The sequence below is a fragment of the Lucilia cuprina genome, chromosome X, assembly GCF_022045245.1.
Source record: "Lucilia cuprina isolate Lc7/37 chromosome X, ASM2204524v1, whole genome shotgun sequence".
Lineage (NCBI taxonomy): Eukaryota > Metazoa > Arthropoda > Insecta > Diptera > Calliphoridae > Lucilia > Lucilia cuprina.
The window spans coordinates 1454660-1476926 of NC_060949.1; the positions used below are offsets into that span (position 1 = coordinate 1454660).

General features: G+C 30.3%; 1 protein-coding gene across 6 annotated transcripts in view; it reads left to right on the top strand.

The window, feature by feature from the left end:
• The window catches only part of LOC111687560 (hemicentin-2), a 419747-nt gene that overhangs the window by 16666 nt on the left and 380814 nt on the right, over positions 1 to 22267 (top strand). Inside the window, exon 1 of one of the 6 annotated variants that reach the window (XM_046956669.1) lies at positions 15199 to 15288. The exons of the other annotated variants lie outside the window; for them this stretch is intronic. The gene's annotated coding sequence lies outside the window, so the exon portion shown is untranslated. Of the gene's footprint in view, positions 1 to 15198; positions 15289 to 22267 lie in introns of those variants that run through there. 6 annotated transcript variants of the gene reach the window in all.

Here is a 22267-nt window from a genome sequence, read left to right on the forward strand (position 1 = left end):
TATTTGACCTATATAAAGCCTCATTTAGAAATTTTAGTTTTTTATCAATAAATGGCTTAAATATTTTGGAATTATGGTAATATTCAACAGTTTCTTTACAAAAAATAAAAATTTTATAAAAGTAAAAATTGTAAAAATATACTCATGGTGTAGGGTATCATATGGTAGGCCATGCCCGACTATACTTTCCTACTTGTTCTTTCTACAAAAGGTATTTTTTGAATTTTCTACAATATTGAACCTAGAAACATGATATTAAGTATGTAGAGCCCGGATTAGTCCAGAACACATAAAAGGCGACATTTTGATACTTTTTCGTTCTACAAAAGGTACTTTTTGAATTTTCTATAATATTGAACCTAGAAACATGAAATTTAGCATGTAGAGCCTTGACTAGGTAAGAACCTACAGAAAGGGACTTTTTGATACTTTTCCCTTCTACAAAAGTTACTTTTTGAATTTTCTATAATATTGAACCTAGAAACATTAAGTAGAAATCCATAAAAGGGAAGTTTTTGGTACTTTTTCGTTCTTCAAAAGGCACTTTTTAAAATTTCTATAATATTGAACCTAGAAATATGAAGTTAAGCATGTAGAGCCCGGATTAATTTAGATCGTATAAAATGAGCTACAATAGGTATTTTTTGATTTTTTGTAATAAAATTTGTAATTACAGTTTTTTAACACATCATGGTGAAGTGTATATAAGATTCGGCACAGCCGAATATAGAACTGTTACTTGTTTGTTTTATATTTTTTATTCCTCTAATTCAATGGTGGACATTGTGTTATTCTCACTTATACACACGCGATACAAATATTCCCAGCAACAAAACGAACTATACACAAAACAAAAACAAGTAAGAAGTTATAGTCGGGCGAGACCGACCATATAATACTCTACACCTGCATACGAATAAAATGTAATTTAGTTTTCATAATAAAGCATTTATGTTGAATTGGACCTTGCCTCAGATATACATAAGCCATTTACTATTTAATAAATCTGTGGATATTAATGTAAAATTTTGATGGGGTCTTTTTATAGGGGCGAGGATCAAATGAGGCCCTATAATTACAAAGTTCATCAGGGTCATCAAGGCTAGTATAGAACTTGGTTTTGCAGCTTTTTATCATTATTATGAACTTAAAAGCTCTATTTGGCGGGTTCAGTTGTAGGGGGCCTAGGTGACTATTTTCAATAGGCTTCATCTACGGTACAATAGAAGATCATGTGCTAAATTTCATTGAATTGTCTCCAAAACTGCGACGTATAGTATGATTACAATGTTTACACGCCCTATTGGAAGGTACAGTTGAAAGGGGACAAGGTAAAATAATGGACAGATCTTTACCATTCTCGATAGGGTTTGTCCCTGGGGAAATAGAATATCATGTACCAAATTTGAACACTGAGAATTCCCAAATATTGCAAAATTTCACCTTTCCACTCCACAGTTTATGGGTTAAGAATGTTCGATTTTTATAAAACTCCATATATATATTTCGTATTATCTGGACTATAACGTTCGGAAAATGTTTTTTTCCCGAAATCCTCCGAGATCAAATCTCAGGTACAGCTAATCTGTAGGAAATATTGATTTAATTTTTTACCATATAATAGCCTTTTTTATACCCTTCACCTTCGTGAGAAGGGTATATATAAGTTTGTCATTCCGTTTCCGACCCTATAAAGTATATAGATTCTGGATCCTTATAGATAGCGGAGTCGATTAAGCCATGCCCGTCTGTCTGTCTGTTGAAATCAGTTTTTAGAGGTCCCCAGATATCGGCGAGATCCGAATCTTCAATAATTCAGTTAGACATGCTTTCGAGTAGATCGCTATTTAAAATCTATAAATAACGGAGATATGAGCAAAAATCCGAGACAACATCTGAAAATTTCATAAAAAAAGCCACTTTTTTATGCTTTGTTATAAAAGCAACAACAGTGTGAATTGGATAAAGATGTACATGTCCGTGTGAAGATGTATTTGGTTTTATTCAGCTGTGTATTTTTTTGTAAGTTTGGATGCTGTTCTGTTCTCACGAAGGTAAGTGGGTATAACAAGAACAATGAGATGAAGCAGTAATATGTTCGTAATACAGCTCATATTTGTTTGAGGGTGGTAATACAGTTTGACGGTGGTATTACAGTACAACGGTTAATATTTCTTTCTGCTACAGTTTATATTTGTTTGTGTGTATGTTATGTGTAACATGTGTGCAGAGATACAAAATAAATAAAACTGTTTTTTAAAATATACTTGGTGAAGGGTATATAAGATTCGGCACAGCCGAATATAGAAATATTACTTGTTAATATATAAAAATCCCCATCAGAACACAAAAATTTTGAAATTTGTTTAACAAAGTTTCAAAAAAGTTAAATTGTAGATTTGAAACTGCCGTTTAAAAAAATCAAACTTTTTTGACCATAGCTGAAAACAAGTTTTCACCTTATAAGGACAAAAACTAAAATCCGAGTAAATATAGATATATTTAATGTAACAAAATGTTTTTTATACCCTACACCACATTAGTGGGGAGGGCATATTGGGTTTGCAACATACAAAAATATCATTTTCTGTGAGCAAGGTACAGGCCGCATTTTTTAAGATAATTGGATGAAATTTGGCACACACGCTTCTTTTGGCCCAAGGACGAAGCCTATTAAAACTGGTTAAAATTAGTTCTTTATTTCGACAAGCCCCCATACAACCGAACCTCCCAAATAGAGCATTAGGTTCATAATTAAGTTAAATGTTCTATTATGTCAACAAAAGTCGACAAAACTTAGTTTTATAAAACTTTAAATAACACTACCGATTTTTGTAACGATCAGGCTTCATTTGACCCCATACAAACTCCCCTTCAGAAAATGATTTGAAGATCAAAATTCACTTACAAACACTAATAACATTTTTAAATTCTACATAAATAACTTTGAACTAGAGTTAACTTCTCCTACCAACATTTATAAGGATAGGACCATATTTTCCCCTACTCCCCTTTGAGCCCTATTGTAAAAAATTTATTTTTTTGCAAAAAAAATATAAAAATATTCCGGCATAAAGTTAAAAAAACAAATCAAATGCCTTATTTTTTAAATAATATGGCCGACTATGCCCGACTATACAGTGTTTTTTGAGCACTCTAAATCTATATCTATATATATAAAATAAGAATGTGTGTTTATTTGTATGTTTGTCTGTTTATATGTTTGAACAAGTCTATAACTACTAAACGGCTGGACCGATTTTCTTGAAATTCACAGCGTATGTCTGGAATAGGTAATACTTTTTATTTTAAAATACCAAATGGGCGAGGAGCCACGCCTATATTAATAAATATAAAATCCGTATATGTGAGATAATATAATAGTTAGAGCCAAATTTTGTCGGAGCTACTTTAGTGTGAATATGTTTATTTAGGATAAAAAGTGGGTGGACTAGCACTAGAGGGCGTGGCACCTACCTATAAATTAAATACAAAAATTCTTTTATTTTGGAAACTATTACAGTTAGAATCTTAAAATTTTGCAGGAATAACTTTAACATAATAAATTGGCGGACTACCCATGAGAGTAGTGGCACCTCCCATATTAATAAATACTAAAATTCGGTTATCTGGAAAACTAACAAAATTATGTTCTTAAAATTTTGCACGAAAAACATTAATATTCATCTGTGCAATATTAAGGATAAAAAGTGGACATTCATCTGGGGCACTTGGAAATAGAAAAAATCGTATATCTAAGAAAATATTAGAGCTAGAATCCTTAAATTTTACTTGAAGAACTTTGATCTGAACATTTAGAGTATAAGAGGCGGACTTCCAATGGGGTATTTGGTACCTCCCATATAAATTAAATACAAAACTTCATTTAACTGGGAAACTAATAGAACTAGATTCTTAAAATTTTGCACAAATTACTTTAATATTCATCTGAACATTTTGACAGAAAAAGGGCGGACTTTCATCTGGTGAGTTTGAAGGCGCACATGAATTTGATAGAAAAATTCGTATATCTAAGAAACTAATTATACGCGTGTGCATATAATTTCAACTAAGTAAAATAAAAACAAGTATGAAACTATAGTCGGGCGTGACCGACCATATGATACCCTACACCAGTTATGATTATTAAATGTGATTTATTCTTTATAATAATTCATTGTTCTATACATTTAAGCAATTATGGATGAAAATCTAATTTTCTGAAAGAGGCTTGGGGGCTAGTGGCAAATATGGACCAAGCCCGATAAAGTTTTGTGAATATATTTATATGTATATAATATTTATTTGTGCTGAATTTCATCGAGACATTTGAGTTTATAAGTTCATTTTGGACATTCTAGTTATTTCCACACGAATTATTAATTTTTTTTATGAAAATAATTCGATAATGTTATACTTTTTCTTAAATTTTATAAAAATGTTGTAGATTTATTTAATCATAATATAATTAATTAAGTATGTTTAATTTTGCTAAAATTTAAGAAAAAAATATTACGAAAGGTTTTCGTATTTTCGTAAAAATAGAAAAGGGTTTTATTAAATAATATTTCGTATTATACACGAAATTTATGTAAATATAACGAAAATAGAAGTTACGAAATTTTTTTGTAAAGTTCAGCATGGATTATTTTCAGTGTAGGATTAGTGAAAATTATTTAAAAAGTTTTTTTTTTAACGTTGGCCTGTGTTATGTGAATTTTTAATTATGCTATAACTACTTCTACTTTTACCATAATTTTATATAAATCTGTATCTATATCTAGTAAAAGTCAGAGGCAATCGTCTGTTAATTCAAGTCTGCTACTTTATTACTCAAATATTAACATGTATTTGGGGATTCTACCTCTAACAGTTTCCATTATTTCACCTAACCTCAATACAACTGCACCCCCGAATATAGCTTGTAAATCTTATAATCAAACAACAGGTGACAACTTTGAATATAATTCAATAAAATTTGGTACATGATCTTCTATTGTTCAAGGGATAAGGCTTTGAAAATTGTTAAGATCGGTCCGTTATTTTTCCTAGCCCCCCCCCCCCCACAACTGAACCCCCGAATAGGGCTTGTAAATCTTGTAATCAAACTACACGTCGAAATTTAGAAGATAATACTTATAATGAAATTTAGCACGTTATATTTTATGGTGCCTATTGAAAATTGTTAACATGTGTCCATTATTTCACCTAGCCCCATACAACTGAACCCGCAGAATAGAGTTGTTAAGTTCATAATTATGTTTAATATACTCGTATCTCGAAAAAAAGCTGCAAATCCAAGTTCTATACTAGCCCTGATTAATTTTATAATTATAGGGCCTTACTTAACACAGGCCCGTACTTTAATTTTATTCAACAATAAATGGCTTAAGTATATCTAAGGCAAGGTACAATTCAATGCTTTATTATTAAAACTAAATCGCATTTTATTTTTGTAAAAGGTGTTATATTGTCGGCCTCGCCCGACTATAATTTCTTACTTGTTTCTTCATACAAGTTTGGAACACTCGAATTTACATACATATATAGAAGAAAATATTGTGCAACACTGACTAACTGTACAAATATAGTTTTGTAATAGAAATATATGCTATATACGTTCTTTACTTTAGAACTGTTCATTTAAATTTGTGAAATTTAATTTGTTGGTCATCTAAAAACTTTGTCTTATCTCTTACGGTATTTGAATATAATATACATATCTCTATGTATCTATATTCTAGAATAGTATCGAACCCTTATTAAGTTTTAAAGCAAGCCATTAATAAAAATCCATTTAAATATGTTTAAAAATATTTAACAAACAATATTAGCTGAGAAGTTGAAGAACTTGTATAATTTATTAACAATTGATGAGATTAAAAGTTTTCCTTAACTTTTTGCCAAGTAATAAAGACAAAGTTTTATTTTTGTTTTGCTCGAGTATTTTTGAAACAAAACACAATTCAACTTTAACAGATATTTAAAATCAACGAAACATGCCTTTAGGATACAAGAAATATTAGATTGTTAACGAAATCAAATTTTAATTCAATCTAAAATGAACAGATTTTAACAAAAAATTTAAAAGGATTTTGATTGTGACAAGACATATTTGATTGTATGTATGTAGTATATGTATACATATGTATGTAAGTATATGCACATGTGTATGTATGTACATTTACATAAATGTACATTAATTTGACAGGAATAAAATATAATAGCCAAAAAACGCTTGGTCAACTGTCAATCAAATCATCCATTTGGTTGAAAAAAATCCAATAAATTTTTATGTGATCTTAAACGTTTTTACAATATGCACGAACTGCACAAAGTTTTTTTATTTTTTTGTTTTATTATATTTTTCATGATGAAAAGTAATGAATTCAAAAGTTAAAGCTGGGATACACGATTGTCGCAAATGCGCGTTTCTGACACAATTCTCTACGATTTTTAAACTAAAAAATGTGAAAATAGTCTTTGTAAACAAATCTTAAGCGTGGGTTTACACGATTGTCCCTGTTGAATATTCCAAATAAACTTTAGTAACATTTTGTTTATAGAGACTATATGTTTATCCTGGGCACAACAGTTACAATTTAGGTCATAATAGCCGCCAATAAATTTCGAAATACCACTATTAAGAAGAAGTCAAAATACCTGAGTGCAAAAAAGTATAAAAATAAATGTATTCCCATTTGGTTTCTTGTGAACCTGTTCGCAAAAAAAAAACTGTTCTTTTCAAGATCAATCCGGTTTTCAAATTTGAGCTCTTTAACTTTAACCGTCTAGGTTGTGCAATTTTGAATCAGTCAGTAACGTTTAAATTAAAACAAGTAAAAGTTTTATATTCGGTTGTGCCGAATCTATATACCCTTCACCATGATGTGTTAAAAAACAGTCTGTACGAATTTTATTAGAAAAAATCAAAAAATACCAATTGCAAAACGGTAAGGTTTAAAAAAGTCCCTTTCATGGCTTCTCACTTAATCCAGACTCTACATACTTAATTTCACGTTTCTAGGTTCAATATTATAGAGCCCTTTTATGGGTTCCCACTTAATCCAGACTCTACATAATTAATTTCATGATTCCAGTTTCAATATTAAATAAATTTCAAAAGTCCCCTTTTATGTATTCTCACCTAATCCGACTCTGCAAACTTAATTTCATGTTTCTAAGTTCAATATTATAGAAAATTCAAAAAGAGATTTTGATGGACAATCAAATAATTTGGGTCGCATTACTCGATAACTACTCTTAGATCAACTTTTCCAAAGGTTTTGGTTCATTATCATGCTGAAAATCGCAATAATTTAAGTTGTTCTGTTCGTTGTTCTCAATCATATAATTCATTTTGTTGGCGAAAAACGTCTCAAGAAGAAAAACAATCCAACTCAGTTTGTGTTTCAACATCAGGATTAACCCTTATCTTCAAAAATCATGGCAACACCCATAAATTTTTGCTCTCCATTCATTATTGGGCCTTCACTAAAAGGATATGCTATAGTATTTCCTTCAGCCTTTGAGCCTCACATACTTTGCCTAAATTTAAGAAGGAAAATGTGGACCCGTTTATAAATAAAACTGTTTTTTATTAGTCTTGCGTAATCTATTTCAATATTCTACCCAAAATTGTACAGAATTTGTAAAAAAAACTAATTTCTTTAAGTAAACTCTGTGCCATGTCATTGCGGGATTCATATGCGGTTACATGATCGTACATTAAAGGCTTAAAAAAACATGGAGGTCAAATAATTAAGGTTGTGGGCAAGATTTTTGGTGAGTAGAGAAAGTCCTGATGTTGAAATGCAAATAAAATTGGATTGTTTTACTTTCTGAGTCATTTTTGGCCAACAAAATGAACCATAGGATTAAGTACATTGAACAGAACAACTTACTTTATTGCGATTTTCAGCATGATAATGAACCAAAACCTTTGGAAAACTTGATCTAAGAGTAGTTATCGAGTAATGCGACCCAAAGAGATGCTGTTCGGCATTCTGAAGCGCTGGGTCGAAACTCGCAGTTTTAGAAAACATTGCAGCTTTCGAATGGCTTAAAATCCGCTTGGGATTAATAACGAACTACACTAGTAACTAATCTATTCCATAAAGGTGTTTGGAACTCAAAGGGACCAAAGATTTTAATAAGAAGATCAAAAAGTTGCTTAAGTTTCGAACAGCTATTTATGGAGTTAATTCAGTTATTATTTTCTTGTAACTCACAGCGAAATGGAATTAAACTTTCGTTGTTGTTATTATAATGTAGACACATAATGTTATTATTATCAATTATATAATTTTGAATAAATCAATTAAAATAAAAATTATAGCACTTTGTATACAATGCCAAAAAAAGTTGCTTAGGTTTCGAACAATACTGTATATATATAATTCAATTTGTCACCCCTATCACAGGCTACAGCTAAATGCATTTACAAGAACAAATGAGAACCAAGCACATACGGCTTGGGTACTAGAGTATTCAATTATTCGGGTTTTTGTCTTATTCGGTTTATTCGACAAATAATTATTTGAGGTTTTACGTTTGCCGGTTAATAATCGGATAATTAAAAATTAATCGGTTATTCGAACAAAAGGAAACTAAGTGTTACTATTGCGTTTTACAATAATTTTCTTCATATTACACCCTGTAACAATTTTAAAAAAAACTTTCAAATATGGAAAAGTTGATAAGCACGTGAAAATAGATTACACTTATAGCAATTCTGCGTACTCCGAGTTTTATGTCCTTATAAAAGGATTTTAAAGTTTAAAGGACTACAAACAAATATTTATATGCATTTTATGATGCTAATATTGGTGTCAAATGGAAGCTGGTAATCTGTACATTCTATCCATATATATTATTTACCTGCCTGCCTCACTTAGAAAAAAAAACGAAAAAGAAGTTAAATTTAAAAACGTTTCATTTTCGACACAAAAACTTTTAATTACTTTTTTGTGACAAATTTTCTTTAAGATATCCAATTCTTTCTTGATGATCTTGATGATTTGGAATAAATTATATTATTTCGAAGCAGAGGAACTCACCCTCATTTAAAATTAATATTAATGCCAACTTTTTAATATAAATTTGGAATTCATCTTTTGAAATCGGTGGTCTTTTAAACTTTAAAGTCCTTTAAAGAGCCCATTATGAAAAGCTGAGTACACAGAGGTAATGCTAATGGTCCACAGTTTCCTGTACGCATAGATTTTTTCATGTTTGAAAATAAGTTTTGCACGGTTTATAAACAAAATTATGATTTTCACTTCTTTCGCTTTAATTCTATGTTTAGTTCTTCCCAAATATTATAAACCATTCCTGTTTATGTGAAATGATTTTCTATATAAAGAAATTTCTGTTTTTAAGATTTTCGACGAGTTCTAGAATTCATCATTCCCTTAAACACTAGTTCAACTATAACTGTTGCTGAAGAACTTATTGGAAATACTTGAGAACACAACTATATAATTATTTCCATGATTTCTTTTCAAAAATCATCAAATAAATTTTCTTTATTTTAGAAAAATTATTAAGAAATTAAGAAAAGAAGAAAATTTATAATAAAAATATTCAATTATGTAGAAAATATATAGTAATTTCACTGCTAAATAGTGAGTTTTTCTTAATCTGTTAATGGATAGAAATTATTCGGTTTATTCGTTATTTGAAATTTGACAATTTTCATTTATTCGAACGATTAATCGTAAAAAATTAATCGATTAACCGATCGACGATTAATCGTTTGAATACTCTATTGGGCACTTTTGTTTTAAAGTAAATTGCAACACACTCAACCATGAAAGAAAATCCACAGTCATGCTCTTTGTACAGTTCCTAGAAACGATAACAAAAATTCCCACCGTATACCAATCTTTTACCTGGCGTGTTGCCCTATTTCATGGTGGTACTTTTTCAACCACTGGGTGAGAAAAAAGTAAATAACTCACCACTACTGCCCCTTTGGGTATCTTACACGCAGGTTGTAATTTTTGTACATGGATTAAGCCGGTCCATGTAAAAGCACTTTGCTCGAGTACTTGAGCTATATAATGTAAAATATCGCTTCCGTTTACCACCACGCAGATGGCCTCTGCAGATTTGGCAAGACGTAACCGGTAGATCGAAGTACGAATCCATTAAATAAGCCGAGACTTTGTTCTTACTCACGGACACACTGTGGTAATTCTGATATGAACAGAGTTTTCTCTGAACATATCTGGACAAGGAGGGAAAATTCAATGGTATCATTTGTATATGATTCCTTTCATCCATCATCGGACAACCCAGCACATACAACACATTTATTATAGGTATACGGGTGGGTGAGGCCCACATACCCCATATTCATCCCGTACCATATACACTTAATACCAACTCATTTCCACCGCTTAGTCCCACAGTCACTCTTCTGTACTGTATCTGTTGTTTCGGCAACAGCACTGAACTTATCATGAAATATTGACTTCACCTTACATCAGTCTTTTAACCGCAACTCACTCTTCCCGCGAATTTGAGTTTTAATCACAGTCATTGCGTGGATCGAAGGAACCTCAACCAACTGACCAGGCAGGACGTAGTATCAGATTATGTGGTGATCTGGTTTGACCTCTTTCAATCTATGCAAGGATTAAGCCAGGCAGTAGACTGTACCAATTTAAAGTCCCGTCCAGACTGAGGTATTGGAAAACACTTCCTTTCCCCGGGATTGCAATAACTCCAAGATGGATTCTTCACCAAGGTAACATGCCCCCGGGGGGAGTGAAAAGGGTATATATAAGTTTGTCAATCCGTGTGCAATTTCTGACAATATATAGCATCTTAGCTGGAGAAGTCGATTAAGTCGATTAATTTTCTGAAGAAATAAAATAATAGTTAAAATTTTAAATGGAAATTTGGTAAAAACCTTAAAAGTGGAATCTAACGCTCATATGTTTGGAATGTTTTTTTTTTCGTTTCGAAAAAAGAAGAAATTAAGAAAATGGTAGTATAAAAATTGCTAAAATATGAAAATATTGTCTTCAAAACAATGCATATATTATATCTTGTTGGTATATTACTAGTAAATCAACTACACAGACCAAAAAAAAAATTCAAAAGTCGAATCCCTAAACTAAGTTTGACATTTCTAAAGGATTGAGTAGCGTTGAATTCGAATCTAGCATTAGATTTTTTTATATCACATCTGGGATTTTAAATATTATGTCATGAGAAAACACCATTTGTAGGCCCTTTTTAAGATTTAAAATAAAATTTTTGGCTTGTGTTATTAGCGTAAAATTTCTAAATTCATCTTTCTAAAGGGCCAAATGTGACCTGACATTCATTAAGACCAGATTTATTAAAACATAACATAACGGTTGAAGTTAAAGAGCTAAAATTTGGGCAGGAGATTGGTCTAGCGAATAGATCCACTAAGACGGGATTTCGGTAACTTCATATCTCCTAAACTAGACAAGATACAAAAGCAGTTAAAAGCTTATCGTCGTTCACTTATTTTATTATTATATATATAATATATATATATATATATATATATATATTATATATATATATATATATATATATATATATTATATATATATATATATATATATATTATATATATATTATGCATTTTATGATGCTAATATTTAAAAACGTTTCATTTTCGAAACAAAAACTTTTAATTACTTTTTTGTGACAAATTTTTTTTAAGATTTCCAATTCTTTCTTGATGATCTTGCTGATTTGAAATAAATTATATTATTTCGAAGCAGAGGAACTCACCCTCATTTGAAATTAATATTAATGCCAACTTTTTAATATAAATTTGGAATTCATCTTTTGAAATCGGTTGTCTTTTAAACTTTAAAGTCCTTTAAAGAGCCCATTATGAAAAGCTGAGTACACAGAGGTAATGCTAATGGTCCACAGTTTCCTGTACGCATAGATTTTTTCATGTTTGAAAATAAGTTTTGCACGGTTTATAAACAAAATTATGATTTTCACTTCTTTCGCTTTAATTCTAAGTTTAGTTCTTCTCAAATATTATAAACCATTCCTGTTTATGTGAAATGATTTTCTTTATAAAGAAATTTCTGTTTTTAAGATTTTCGACGAGTTCTAGAATTCATTCATTCATTCCCTTAAACACTAGTTCAACTATAACTGTTGCTGAAGAACATATTGGAAATACTTGAGAACACAACTATATAATTATTTCCATGATTTCTTTTCAAAAATCATCAAATAAATTTTCTTTCTTTTAGAAAAATTATTAAAAAATTAAGAAAAGAAGAAAATTTATAATAAAAATATTCAATTATGTAGAAAATATATAGTAATTTCACTGCTAAATAGTGAGTTTTTCTTAATCGGTTAATTGATAGAAATTATTAGAGGTAATGCTAATGGTCCACAGTTTCCTGTACGCATAGATTTTTTCATGTTTGAAAACAAGTTTTGCACGGTTTATAAACAAAATTATGATTTTCACTTCTTTCGCTTTAATTCTAAGTTTAGTTCTTCTAAAATATTATAAACCATTCCTGTTTATGTGAAATGATTTGCTATATAAAGAAATTTCTGTTTTTAAGATTTTCGACGAGTTCTAGAATTCATACGTTCCCTTAAACACTAGTTCAACTATAACTGTTGCTGAAGAACTTATTGGAAATACTTGAGAACACAACTATACAATTATTTCCATGATTTCTTTTCAAAAATCATCAAATAAATTTTCTTTATTTTAGAAAAATTATTAAGAAAAGAAGAAAATTTATAATAAAAATATTAAATTATGTAGAAAATATATAGTAATTTCACTGCTAAATACAGTGGACGTCCAATAGTACGTACCCTCTTTATTACGAATGTCCAATAATACGAATGGCAAAATTGTTGCATTTTCTACTCTATAGTACGAATAAAGTCACGATTTTTCTGTTCGATAGTACGAATAACGCATTTTTATGGGAATTTTGGTTTTATTTGCTTATGAATGAAGTTTTTATTTTGTTTTTATTTTATGATTTCGATATCATTCACCTTTAGCTCAGTAATTTTGAAGTTTTTTGTATTTATTACAAATGTTTTGTGTTTTTAAAAGTCCTATACACACAATTTACTGCATGTATATTTACAAATCAACAATTATTTAGTGTAATTAATTTATTTTCTTTTAATTTCGATGACCAAAGAGAAGAAATTAAATTTAATGATATCGCCAATGAGAACAATATTGAAGCTTCAAAAGCGCTGTTATTGAAAAGGTCGTAGGAATCATTTTGCAAAGTAATAAACAACAATGTTTATTTCCGGATTTTCTAATAAGTAAAATGTTATTTATATATGTATGAACTGTCAATTTTGAAAGTAGTATGACTCCACATTCCAATGGGATTAAGCATTACTATATGTGATCCTTTAACTATTCCAATTTTACAAGAGAAAATTTTAAATTAGAGAATTGTTTTTGAAGGTATATTCCATTCAAGTTTTTAATTAAAGTTTTATGTAATCTGAACATGTTTTATACATTATGGAACAGATATGTACATGCAAATTGTCTTTGGCACACATATTTTTAAAAACATCAAAATTTAAAACCTTCTATATCTCATTTCAACCATTGGAATCACGATACTTTTATTAACAATTCGTATACGTAAATATAAGCCTTTTATGCCTGTTTATTTACAAGAAATTTGAAATAATACATATTTATTATATTTTGTTTCGTTATGTAATTTTTCATGAAAAATGAAACAAAAATAAATAAATAAATAAATAAATAAATAAATTATAGATCAATCCACATAAAATTTGAAGGACAGATTTTGACTCACATGGAACTTATGTGTGTTGAATTTCATCGCTATACTCGTATTTTTAAGCGAGTAATGTAATTATTTTTTTAAAGAGACCTCGTACCCCTCGGCCAATTATGGACCGATCCATATAAAATTTGGTAGAGAAGTTTCAGCTCGATAAGGACCAACTTACGTTAAATTTCATTCCTATACTCGTATTCTTAATCGAGTAATGAACGTTAAAGTAATTTTTTGAAGTGGACCTTTTATGGGGGTAGGATCAATTATAAACCGATCCGTATAAAAATTGGTATACAGATTTTGATTAACATGAAACTTATTTGTGACGAATTTCATCACTTAATTCTTATTTTTAAGTCATTAATGAGTGTTATACCGATTTTCCGAAGGACCTTGTATGGCGGGGAGGGTCAATTATGGACCGATACTCATAAAATTTTGTTGGTGATTTTGGCTCATATGAAATTTTTTCAGTCGAATTTTATTGATGTCCGATATTGCTAAGTTTTAATACGATACAAACCTTATCTATAGAAAAAAATTGTGTGAAAATTTCAACCCTCTAGCTCATTCCGTTCGGACTCTATCGTGCTTTTAACAGACAGACGGACGCACATGGCTTGATCGCCTTAGAATTTACTAAGGACCCGGAATATATATATACTTTTATGGGTCTATTACCAATATTTCGATATGTTACAAACAGAATGACAATTAAAAAATTTGATTTTGGAAATAAAAAAGTATTTTTTGCAGGAGGTCTCAAAGGGGAGTAGGGGAAAATATGAGCCTATCCTTATAAATGCTGGTGGAGGGATTCACGTCTACTTCAAAGTTATTTATGTAGAATTTAAAAGTGTTATTAAAGTTTATAGATGAATTTTGACCTTTAAATAATTTTCTGAAGGGATTTTCTATGGGTGCTAGGGACAAATGAAGCCCGATCATTACAAAAATCGGTAATGTCATTAAAAGTTCTATAAAACTAAGTTTCGCCGACTTTTGTTTACATAATAAAACATTTAACTTAATTATGAGGGTACTGTTGTATGGGGGCTAGGCGAAATAGTGGACCGATTTTACCCATTTTCAATAGTATTCGTCCTTGGGCCAAAAAAAGAGTGTGTGTCAAATCTCATTCAATTATCCTAAAAATAGCGCAAAAGGTTTACATGGACAGCCAGCCAGACGGACGGAAAATCTCTTTTTCGATCCCTATTAAGAAAAGTTTAATACATGTTAAGATGGATATCTTCGCCCTCCTTGAAATTATTTATTTAGCTGTAAAATTGTTTTAATCAGGTTTAAACTTTATTCAAACTAAAGTTATTATTAAATTCACAGCTTACCGATTTAATCACTTCAGTTTATCGTTAATGGTATTTATAACTAAAATTTGGAATATGAACAACTTTTTTTCATTTTTAGTGTGGTTTACACTAATTATTGAAGGATTCGGCAGGTAAGAACACCTTGAAATGTCTACATAGTAGATTGTTTTCAATATTACTTCTATTTTTTTAAGATCATTAACTCTTCACTATGAAACCAAACACATATTAATAAAAACTCTACTCCAAAACTTTAGTGCATTATTAGTATTTCTTTAGTTCCAGCATTCCGCTGGTGCCCACTAACTGTAAATGTCACCAACGTATCAGAAATTGTTTATTTATACTACGATACTAGCTTTCATTGCTTAAACGTAAAATTTAATTGCTATATTACGAATTTCTAGGTGCTTATGTTAAAAAGACGAAATATTCATAATATTTTGACATAATATTTTTGACTATTGACTTGGAGTTGATTCCAAGAAAAAAAGTTGAGAATCCTTAGGAAAATAGTCAGCATATTAAAGGCAGAACCTTAGATTGATCCTTTAAGGGATTCATATTTCCATATCCAGGAAGTCTTAGGGTATGAACCACACTTAACTATCAGTATGCCAGACGGTGGCCATAAGCAAAATGTTTATATAACCACCTAGGGACTTGAGAAGCACGGTATTTTATGTTTGGATTGGCCCCAACAATTATCAAGACAGAACCGAACCCAAAATTTTTCAAATATGCCAAAATTACAATAGTGTTCACAAAAACATAATTACATTTTTCACTGCTTTTCTACGAAAATCTAAATTAATTTCATATTTTATGGCTTAGTTAATTTTTCAGGACGTAATATATTTAAAATATAAAGAATGAAATTTTTATGTTGCTGAAAAAAATTGTTATAATAAAAATATTATAGTTTTGTGTTTTTGTAAACACTTGTGGAAGTCACTGTATGTGACAGACTGAACCGAAAAAATTTACGTTTAGATAATTAAATTTTAAATAATGCAATGAATTCATTTAATTGTAATATTTTTAAATAATAATACAATCGTCCCTGTTTTAAATATTAGTACTATGTGGAATTTTTCGAATGTTTTTTATTTATTATTTCAATTTGTACTTCTACTGGTTGTAATTATGTGCACAAAAGCGTTTATCGATATATTTATTGGTTTAGGGGTTAGCAAAAAGTTCTATGTGTTTCAAGCTACATTGATTTAAATCATTAGAACACTATAATAATATTTTATTAATACTAGTTAATCTGACACCGTAAATATTGGATTCTCACTCGCCCTTTGTTTCACAGATCAACTTAAAATCACCTTTTAGGGCGAACAAATCTTGTCCATCCTTCCTTTAATATTTTTATAGGAATTTCTTATATAGAGCACTTGTGGTAGTTAAATGAAAAAACGAAGTAGGATATATTTACCATTCCGATTTTTATGAAATTCGGTGGGAGTAAATTAAGTCCACAAAATTTCAGATTGAAAACGTAAAAGTCTACATCACTAGTCAAGATGTCAAGTGTCAAAGGAGGAGGAGTAGAAGAAAAAAAGATGACAGTTGAGAGTTGATGATGAGCGACAGTAATTAACGTGCGGTATTTAATCGATGTGAATTATTAATACTTAAAATGAAATAATTGAAATAAAAAAATGAATTGTTATGAAATTAATTAAAATAAAATCTGTGTAGAGTATTTAAATTTATTCTTGCTTATAGTTTAGAAGTGAAATAAACGCTCGCCTAGTGTTTAGTTAAAGAACAAGTGTGGAATTAAAAAAATAATTTAAACGGTTTTGTTGTTCTCGCGAATATACTTTTAAATAGGAACGTAATTAACTTAGTACAAGAACTTCAATTAAACAGAAACTAGGAATAAACGGAGTACAAAATACTAAACAATATGAGAAAATATGTAAAACAAAATGTAAAGAAGAACATTTAAGTAAGAAAACAAACTCATTAATAGAAAAGCAATTGTAACGAAAAACGAAAATCAAAACAAAGCTGATAATATGTAATACAGTGGCACCAAGCGTCTTTAATAAGAATTAAAAAAATAAATGACATTTAAATATCAATTGAACGTGTAATAACTAATATTTGTCTAATGATTTATAATTCCCAATGGCTTTATTATAATATAGAAAATTCTGTGTAACGTAAATAAGACGGAAAATATCTACAATTATACTCGACCTGAGAGAATTGCAACGAGAACTTCTTATAGAAGCAGAGGGTCCGACGAAATAGAGGTATGAGGGTACTAATCGATGATTTACGGAGTATGATAGAAAATATGATGACTATTGTAGAAACGAATCAAAATGCTCAACCTTTAAACTCAACAGAAATACGTGCCGAGGTGCAGGATCGTCATCCGAGATCACCATTACCAAATCGTAATTCTTATCAAAGAAATGTATACAGCCTAAAGGAAATCTCTGATACCCTCCCGGAATACGATCCCACAAAAGATTCAATATTTAGTGTAGAACAATTTATTGATAGAGTCGAAAAGTCTATGTGCAAATTATGGCTGGACGCATCGTCAGACCTTTTCATGACTTGGTCTGAGCTTGCAGCTGCCTCGAAAGAGGAGTTTAGTACAGTACAAGATGAGGCTGACGTACACTTTAAGATGTCTAACGCTACGAGGGGAAATGACGAATCCATTAAAGAATACCTTAGGTAGACCACACAATTTGAATAATAGTGTACGCCTTATATGTAACGATAACAGACAACATTTCGAATATTAAAATGCCGAAAACCCCAAAAATTAATGAATTATCGCGTAATAAAATATAGGAAATTAAATATGGTGTAATCGATAACACAGCTCAATCCTGTTTATTTCAACTGATTAACGAATACCGTGATGTTTTTGGCAAATAACTGAGTGAAATCGAGTTAACGAGTGCAAATGAAAATTAAACTGTCAATAAATGAGCTAATCCTAATGAGGTTTACCTACTTCACGATTTTGGATTTGAACAGCGGTTATTATCAAATCCCAATAGAAGAACAGCCAGAAGTTAACCGCTTTTGTGACACCTGACGGTCTTCCAACGATTGATGGCCATAATAGAAAACTCAGGAAAACGACATAATTCATTATATGGATGACATTGTAGTTGGTATTAATGACATTGATAAAATGTTCGATAAATTACATCGCATATTTAATGTATTACGTGACCTAAGTTTACCCGTCAATGTCAATAGTGCGAATTTTTAAAACAAACGATTGAGTTCCTTCGCCATCAAATTCATAGTATGAGTCCTGGAAAGGCGAAAACAAAACTCAAATAAGCAGGATGAAGCCTTTAAAATGCTAAAGACCAGCCTCACAGAACCGCGGCAGAGCACCAAATATATACAGATGCAAGTTCAATAAGCTTAACTGGAGCGCTTCTACAAAGTGAGAACGATGGATGGAAACCTGTAGCCTTTTTCAGCCGGTCAACTACAGATGATGAACGCAAATATCATAGCCATCAGTTGAACGTTTTGGCGGTCGTTGAAACTCTTGAACGTTTTCGTTATTACGTGTACGGAAAAAGAGTAACCGTCATAACCGACTGTAATGCGAATTCAGGATTTAGATCTGAATATTGAGCATCGATCCGGTCTACGTATGCAACACGTCGACGCGTTAAGTCGTGCACCATGCCAAGAATCACGAGTTATGGATCCGGCATCATTAAGTATCGCAAACAAAACAACTTTAAAAGAAGAATATCTCCTGTTTTCGATGCAATTGCAAGACGAACGTACAAATCGTACAATTTTAGTAATGCTTTGAGCATCTATGAGAGAAGACAAACGTTGGGACGACCTATTACGCCGAATACAGTGGTCTCTCCTCAAACACCTCAGGAACTTTTATTCGGCCCTACACAGCAGCGAGATAATAGACGAGCACACCTTGTAAGAATTGCGTACCGAAACGGCTAAGAAGATTGATTTGCAGCGAGAAGTAGCATATATGCAAGTAGGAATAGCATAATCGATTAGATCATTAAAAAATGTGTGAAACTACTTTTTAACAACACGGTTGTTAAAAAAGTTCACGCAACGAATGTCTGCCCGTCTGTTTAATATTAGTTTTTTGAGGCTCTATAAATCTTGGGAATCCAAATCTTAAATAAATGAATTAGATATGCCTTTAAGAATTTAACTGTTTAAAACTAGTTAAATAGGTCCGTAAGAATATGAGATTTAGTCAAAACAAATATTATCAACAAATTATAATTTATGGAATTATTGATTAAGGGATGTCAAATAGTATACATATTTGCCTACAAATCAAAAAGTCCAGAGATATATGCAGTGATGAGTAATGACCCCTGCATTTTTTTGGTGTATCATTGTGAAATTATTTACACAAAACCAAAATTACCATTCTCTAAGTATATTTTATGTCCAGCTTGATTTTGTTTTGTCTAGCTTTTTGTTAATCGGAATCTGGCAACCCTACATGTACGTCACAGTAGTAAATTAACAAAACACAACACGTGTATTAAATATGGATAAATTTTATATTTTAATGAAAATATTATTTCTGTATTATAACCAGGGTTCAGAAATATTCATATAGGAACACATGAATTGATACATTCGTATTTAATAAGCATGAATAAAAATTGCAATTTCTGTTTTGTGTTCACATTGGAAAATTAGTATCTTTTATTTTAGCACATATTTGTGTAAAGTGAATGATGAAAACTTAAAAATACCAAATACTCAAATGTGAAATCTAGTCATCACACTCATTAATACTTCTACATATATATGTATGTGAGGGTTGTTTGAAATTGAAAATAAAAAAGCATTACAAAAAGTAGATTGACGTCGTACAGTGAGACATTTGGCACTTTTAGAACGACATTAATCAAATATTAGTGATATTGAGATCTAATTTTGGTTTCAGTTAGCAAACAATTGGCCAAACATTCGATATAAAAATAAGACTGCTGACACGCCCATTTTTTACAATTATATATTAAGTACAAATTTAATTTTGGTCGCATATATCTCAAAACTCTTGCTATCGATTTCATAAAGATTACGATTTATTTATAAGAAAATAAAAAATTTCAATATCTGTATCACAATCTCTGCAAAAATTTAATAAAATCCATTTTCATATTATAACACATTTTCAACGTCTGAAACGGGTTAGTGTTACGAGATTTGTTTCAAATGCTCAGCATTGCAGTTTCAGTGCATGGTCTTCTATAATTTTTAAAAACAAAATAAATATTAGTCTAGAAATTTCAGAAATTTTTTTGCAAATATTTGAATAGTACATTAACAAAAAATGTATACTTTTATTAAAATTTAAAATAAAAATTCCACGCTTTTTACAAAAAAATATAATCATATAATTAAAATCTGGAAATGAATATAATATGTTTTTTTTAAGACATCATCTGTGGTGATAGAGGGTATATATAAGTTTGTCGTTCCGCGTGTAACATCAAAAAATATTCATCAGAGACACCGTGTCTGTGTAAAACACGCTCACGTTAAAACTAATCCAAAAGATCAACCAAATTTACCGAAATTATTTAGCAGTGTTATGAGGGCTACCTCGAAAAAATTACGCTTTTTTCGTAATTCTTCAGCACTTTTCTCAGAAACGACAAAAGATAATTCGATGAATTTTGTCATACATTATTTTTTCTACCGGGAATCATGTATGTTGAAAATGACAATTGATTCACAATTTCCCATAGCCCCCATACAAATCGGTCATAACTCCCTTAAATATATCAATACAAATACAAAATTTTGCATATGTCATTAAAATACGAAAAATCATACCACTTAATAATATTTGTATCGGTCCACAATTGGCCATAACTCCCATACAAGGTCCATTTCCGAAAATCACTTAAACGCACATATTTCATGGAATTATTAACTTATATGGATAAAATTCGACTTAAATACGTTTCATGTACACACAGATCATTCTATCAAATTTTTCCTGGATCGGTCTATTATTAGTCATAGCTCCTATATAAGGTTTACTCCCGAAAATCACTTATGCGCACATATTTTATTGAATATATATTTATCATAACAAAATTCGACAAAATTCGTACACATTAATCATTCTACCAATTTTTTTCTGGATTGGTCGTAGCTCCCATATAAGGTCCACTTCCGAAAATCACTTACACACTCATATTTAATTGGTTAATTAAGCTATTTGGATTAAATTCGACACAAAAACATTTTGTCTTTATATAAATCAGCCTACAAGATTAGTCCGGATAGGGCCATAGTTGGTCATAGATTCCATATAAAGTCCACTTCCGAAATTCACTTAAAAGCATATATTTCATTGAATTATTAAATTATTGAGATAAAATTCAACAAAAAATATGTTTTGTTTATATGTAAACCATTCTACTAATTTTTTTCCGGATCGGTCCATTATTGGTCATAGCTCCCATATAAGGTTCACTTCCAAAAATTACTTTAACGCACATCTTTCATTGATTACTTCTATATATATAAAAATGAATGTGTGTTTGTTTCTATGTTTGAACGCTATTGACTACTAAACGGCTGAACCGATTTGCTTGAAATTTTCCTGTATATTCCTGTATATCTGGAATAGGTAATAGGCTACTTTTTATTTTGAATTTTCAAGTGGACGAGGAGCCACGCCCACATTAAGAAAATATAAAATTCGTATATGTGAGATAATATAACAGTTAGAGTCCTCAAATTTTGTCGGAGACACTTTTGTATCAATATGATTATTTAGAATAAAAAATGAGCGGACTAGCGTTAGGGGGCGTGACACCTGTCATAAATTAAATACAAAAATTCGTTTATCTTGGAAACTATTACAGTTAGATGCTCAAATTTTTGCACGAATAACTTTAACATCTACGTAAATATTAATTAAATACACAAATTCGTTTATCTTGAGATAATGCCACTTTAGTGTTAATATGATTATTTTAGGATAAAATGTGGGAGGATTAGCTTAAGGGGGCGTGGCACCTTCAATATAAATTAAATACAAAAATTCGTTTATATTGGAAACTATTACAGTTAGAATCTTAT